Source organism: Dendropsophus ebraccatus, chromosome 3 (assembly GCF_027789765.1).
Source record: "Dendropsophus ebraccatus isolate aDenEbr1 chromosome 3, aDenEbr1.pat, whole genome shotgun sequence".
NCBI lineage: Eukaryota > Metazoa > Chordata > Amphibia > Anura > Hylidae > Dendropsophus > Dendropsophus ebraccatus.
In genome coordinates, this window is record NC_091456.1 from 126010344 (window position 1) to 126017101 (window position 6758).

Here is a 6758-nt window from a genome sequence, read left to right on the forward strand (position 1 = left end):
ATTGGTCAGGTCTGGTGTGGCAGTGTTATCCAGTCACAGTATGGCGGTATTGGTCAGGTCTGGTGTGGCGGTGTTACCCAGTCACAGTATAGCGGTATTGGTCAGGTCTGGTATGGAGGTGTTTTCCAGTCACAGTATGGCGGTATTGGTCAGGTATGGCAGTGTTATCCAGTCACAGTATGGCGGTATTGGTCAGGTCTGGTATGACAGTGTTATCCAGCACAGTATGGCGGTATTGGTCAGGTCTGGTGTAGCAGTGTTACCCAGTCACAGTTTGGTATACCTGTGGTGCCCTGTATATACATGTACTGTATAGATGGAGTAGGGGGTCCTGTATATACATGTACTGTATAGATGGAGTAGGGGGCCCTGTATATACATGTACTGTATAGATGGAGTAGGGGGTCCTGTATACATGTACTGTATAGATGGAGTAGGAGGTCCTGTATATACATGTACTGTATAGATGGAGTAGGGGGTCTACCAGTTATTACTGTGCATGTTGTGAGGCAGCTTCCCTAGCAACCATTGCTCCCTGTGAAAATGAAAGCAGTAATCCTATTGGTTGCTAAGGCTCCAACTGCTGTGTCTGCTGCAGCTAATTATATCACCTGTGTGTGCAGTGAGGAGATTTTCCCATTCATCTCTATGGGGCGCCTCTCTTTGCCCTCCCCCTCCCCTCCTGTACATCTGGCGGGGACGGGACCTTCGCAATAACCTTCCCGGGCACCCAATGTATCTGTGTGCCAAATTTGGGGTCAAACGGTTCAGGCGTTTGGAAGTCTATAGAGGACAGACAGACAGAAGGACAGGCAGACAGAAAGACTTTGATTTTTATGATATAGATGTATAACTTTTATATTATGTGATGGCTTGTAAAAAATTGAAACCATTGTTAACAAATATTTGTTCCTTAAAATCGCTCCATTCCCATTCCAGCACTTTTATCCTTTGGTCTATGGGGCTGCGTGAGGTGTCATTTTTTGCGCCATGGTGTTTACTTTCTATCGGTACCTTGATTGCGCATATACTGTATGACTTTTTGACCGCTTTTTATTACAATTTTTCTGGATTTGATGCGACCAAAAATGTGCAATCTTGAACTACAGGATTTTTTGGCGCTTGCGCCGTTTACCATGCAAGTTCAGGAATGTGATTGATTAATAGTTTAATTTTTATTTATAACATGGGAAAAGGGGGGTGATTCACACTTTTATTAGGGGAGGGGGCTTTTTATTATTAATGACACTTTTTTTTTTACTTTTACACTTATACTAGAAGCCCCCCTGGGGGACTTCTAGTATAAGCACACTGATCTCTCATTGCGATCTATGCTGCATAGTAATACAGCATAGATCGATGAGATAGGCACTCGATTGCTTCCGGCTGCAGCCGGAAGCAACCGAATGCCGAGCCGGAATCAGCGCCATTACGGTGCAGACCCCGGCCGGGTGAACACACGGGGATCGCTCCTCCGGGACAACATCCCGGGAGGGCGATCTCCGCCACTAGACACCAGGGAACGGCTGCATCAGGTAATCGGATGCAGCTGTCATCTCTGAAATCTAATTAGCGGGCACGGCAATCGGACCGTGCCCGCTAATAGCCGCGGTCCCGGGCTACATGCGGCACCCGGGACCTTCCAGGGTCACCTAAGGGTTAAACATAACTTTCTTAAAATCAACAATTTCGATCGAAACCAAAAATAGATAGCACAACCGTCACCGCCTAGGGCTTTGAAAAGCAGTTTGAACGGAGTCTGTGCGCAAAGCGATTCGGGCTTTATTAATTGCAGAAGAATGGCTTGAAGGAGAAGAAACGGAAGAAGAATACGGATTACAATATAGTGCTTTTTCAAGCACTATAATTAAAGTGGAAAAACACACTCCAGGCTTGATCCAACTTTAATGTAATGACCTAAAAACAAGTCAAAATTAGTATTGTGTGTGGCCTCCACGTGCCTGTATGACCTCCCTACAATGCCTGGGCATGCTCCTGATGAGGTGGTGGATGGTCTCCCAAGGAATCTCCTCTCAGACCTGGACTAAAGCGTCCGCCAACTCCTGGACTACAAAGCTTCAAGGCCTTCATATTGCAGGAACTGCTGACACACTCCAGCCACATGAGGTCTAACATTGTCCTGCATTAGGAGGACAATGTATTCATTTGTGAGGGATACAGGGTGCCAGTGGCGAATTTGCCAATCCTGGTGTTCTCCCCGGGAGGTTTGCTAACCACACCCCCTTTAGCCCTGCCCCTACCACAGTAACCATGCCCCAACTAACCCTGCCCGGATTTTCTGTGGCTATTAAGCATATAAATTACCACGGGAAAGCCCTACATAGCATCTAGAGGTGACATAGCCTGAGGACATGGTATATAGCTCCCTCAGGTTTTGTGACTAGGGATGGTCCAAACCTGGTTCGGACGGGGTTCGAACCCTCCACAATGATTACTGCTGTCTGTCCGCTCCGTGCAGCGGGCGGATCCAGCGGGAGGAACGCCTGGAAAACTGGGATACAGCCATAGCCATAGGCTGTATCCCAGTTTTCCAGGTGGTCCCCCCGCTGTATCCGCCCGCTGCACGGAGCGGGCAGACAGCAGGGAATCCGATGCCGAGCGTTTGGGTTCAGCCGAACCCGAACCTCGGTGCGTTAGGACCATCCCTATATGTGACCTATAAATGATGACTATGGCTTTGCTGTGGCCATGTTTTCTGTTTGTCCCCTCACAATTTGCTCAGGCTGGCACATTCTAGCCTGTGGGGCAAGCAGTGAGCAGTGGCCAATGAATCAATTACATTAAAGCCAATTAAATTTATTAAATCATTAAATCTGCAATGTATTCAGTTAGTGTGAACAGACCATTAAATTAAATCATTATATATATATATATATATATATATATATATATATATATATATTATTAAAGTGAACCTGTCATAAGGTCCTCTGACCAGATCAGCCTATTGGATTAGAATAGGGGGTCGCACATTAACGCCTCTGCGTATTCATGGCTACCTGAACTTCCAGTTGCATAATGGAATTCAACACCAATTGGGTCAGTACCTTTAAGGCCGCATTTACACCTTCCATGTTCTACACGGAACACGGATGTGGAATGTCTGTAGCGTACTCCTCGCCCCGTGCAGCATCTGTGATAAGATGCTGGGAGTAGGGGAACTGTATGCATATGCGCCACACTGTAATGCCAGCGCTGCGCGGCTGCTTCATAACAGCATGGCACATATGCATAGAGTTCCCCCGCTCCCAGCATCATATTAGAGATGCTACCCGGCAGGGGGAGAGTCCATTACAGGCATTCCACATTCATGTTCCGTGCAGAACACAGAATGTGTGAATGCAGCCTTAGTGAGTGTTTGTGTTTGTGAGTGTTCAATAAATAATGCTTGTTGCTGAGTACTGAGTTTTAGGATACATGGGAAAATAACAGCAAAAACAGAAAGTAAGGCTCCCTTCACACGTCCGGAAAAACCGCCCGGATTTCCTATCAGGAAATCCGGACGGATTTCCGGACGCATAGACTTTCATTGGACACGGACACCCTTCCGGAATTTTCCGGAGGGCTGTCCGTTCCGGAAAATAGGACCGGATTTTTTAGAACCGGTCCTATTTTCGTCCGGAAATCCGGCCCGGACGCCCCCATAGGAGTCTATGGGAGCGCCCGGGCCACGGACGCTTTCCTGATGCACATCAGGAAAGCGTCCGGAGTTCCACTCACCTTCCGCCTCTGCTTCTGCTGCCTCTTCGCTGCCTCTTCATCCGCAGGTACCCCCGGCAGCCACTCGCGGCACCCCCGCACCCCCCCCGCGGCCACTCGCGGCACCCCCGCACCCCCCCCCCCGCGGCCACTCGCGGCACCCCCGCACCCCCCCCGCGGCCACTTGCGGCACCCCCGCACCCACCCCCGCGGCCACTCGCGGTACCCCCGCACCCCCCCGCGGCCACTCGCGGCACCCCCCCCCCCGCGGCCACTCGCGGCACCCCTGCACCCCCCCCCCCCCCCCCCCCCCCCCCCCGCGGCCACTCGCGGCACCCCTGCACCCCCCCCCCCCCCGCGGCCACTCGCGGCACCCACGCACCCTCCCACCCCCCTGCCGCCACTCGCGACACCCCTGCACCCCCCCCCCCGCGGCCAATAGCGGCACCCCCGCAACCCCCCCCCGCCCGCGGCCACTCGCGGCACCCCCGCACCCCCCCGCGGCCACTCGCGGCACCCGCGCACCCCCCCCCGCGGCCACTCGCGGTACCCCCGCACCCCCCCCGCGGCCGCTCGCGGCACCCGCTGACAGGCCATGATGGGAGTTGTACTTCTGCAGCCTGTGGCCATCCAGGTTGCAGAAGTACAACTCCCACCATGCCTTGCTGACAGGCCATGATGGGAGTTGTAGTTCTGCAGCCTGTGGCCATCCAGGTTGCAGAAGTACAACTCCCACCATGCCTTGCTGACAGGCCATGATGGGAGTTGTAGTTCTGCAGCCTGTGGCCATCCAGGTGGCAGAAGTACAACTCCCACCATGCCTTGCTGACAGGCCATGATGGGAGTTGTAGTTCTGCAGCCTGTGGCCATCCAGGTGGCAGAAGTACAACTCCCACCATGCCTTGCTGACAGGTCATGGTGGGAGTTGTACTTCTGCAACCTGGATGGCCACAGGCTGCAGAGGTACAACTCCCATCATGTACTGCAACCTGGGTGACCACAGACTGCAGAAGTACAACTTCCATCATGACCTGTCAGCCAAGCATGATGGGAGTTGTAATTCTGCAAGCTGTGACCGTCCAGTTTGCAGAAATACATGTCCTATTTTTTTTTCTCATCAGGAAATCCTGAAGGTTTTTCCTGATGGTTTCCTTATGGTAAAAACGGATTACTGTCAGGAAATCCTGATACTATCCTGATGACATTTAAGGCCTCCTGATCAGGATTTCCTGACAGTAAAAACTGACACGGACGTGTGAATGGGGCCTCAAGCTAAGAAAATGCAATATTTAAACACATCCTGTGACCCAGTGTGTAACCCAGTTATAGTACGGAAATGCATGGATGCATCTGAGCTGGATTAAAATAGATGGTGCAGTAGGACTATTGACGGTGATTGTATATAATATGGACAAAAAAACTGGAGTCTTTAATAGGGCATCATAGCTTGATGACAGATCCACTCTTAGGCTAGGTTCACACTATGTAACTGTGCGGCTGTATTTGCGGCTGTAATTGTGCAGCGGTATTTTTGGTGGTTCATGCGTACGCTGGAAAGTATACGATATACGGCTGCACAGTGCACACTATGTATGAATCTACGGCCCGATCGTAAACAGACCCGTAAAAAATGAACAAGACCATTGTTTGCGGCTGGACATGCGGCCGTGGATTGACAGGCGGTCCGTACGGAGTACTTCAAAAATAGCCGGCAATGATGCCGAATGCCGATGCCTCTAATAGTTAATATATTAAATTAATAAAACACATTTTCTTTGTAATAAAGTCCCTTTCGTTGTTCAATAATTTAATTCTAACGAATCCATTATTGTGCAATTAAATATACTGTTAAAATAAATATATATATATATATATAAATAAATGTATATTTAGATATATATTTATTTTTTGACAGTATATTTAATTGCACAATGATGGATTCGTTAGAATTAAATTATTGAACAACGAAACTGATTTTATTTCAACGAAAATGTGTTTTATTAATTAAATATTAATTAGTACAGGAAGCTCCAGTAAGCCGGTAATTCATATTGCCGGCAATAGAGCTTTCTGTACTAATCATCACTTTACTGTAATTAAAACATCAAATGTTTCTTCTAATTATGTTATCACAAAAACATTATTAGAAGAAACATTTAGAATTATATGTGCGCTCAGCTGATTGGCTGATCGGCTCAGCGCACAATTAATTAGCGGGTCCGCAGCACAGTGACTTCATTGTGCTGCGGACCAGCGAAGAGGACACATCGGAGTGAGTATAGAGCTCTCCCCACCCCCTCCCCAGCACTGCACCCCTCCCAGCAAGGAAGGCGGGTCACTTAACCCCTTCCTTGCTGGGATGGGTGCAGTCTGACATCAGTCTGGCCCCCAAGGGGTTAAGGGGGATACAATACATCCTCCCTTAACCCCTTGGGGGCCAGACTGTAAGCAGCGATCTGTAAAGATGCTGCATACTGTAAGGAGCACAACACCGCTCACAATGATGGGTGTTGTGTTCCTGTTTGTGTGTTTTTTTGTGTATTTCTCCCTTTTTGTTTTTCAGATACCGGTATCCTGGGGATTACGTCGGATTCGGTGGACTACGTCGATGACCAGCGGTTGTTTTTTTTTTTTTAATAAAATGGTCAATGAGGGGTGTGGGGGTGTTTTTATTTGAATAAAATTTTTTTTTAACTTGTGTCTTCTCTTTATTTCTTTACTTTATAGACTTAGTAGTGGAAGCCGTCTAATAGACGGAATCCATTACTAAGTTGGGGCCTAGTGTTAGCCAGTATAAAATGACTAACACTAACCCCCTATTATTACCCCAGTACCCAATGCCACCAGGGGTACTGGGAAGATAAAAATAGGGGGGACCCTATGCGTTTTTTTAAATTATATTTTTATTTAAAAAAAAAACGCATAGGGTCCCCCCTATTTTTATAAACAGCCGGGTTAAAAACCAAACGACAGCAGCCTGGTAACACCAGGGTGGGAAGAGCCATTGTTTTAGGCCCTCCCCAGCCTAAATCTTACCA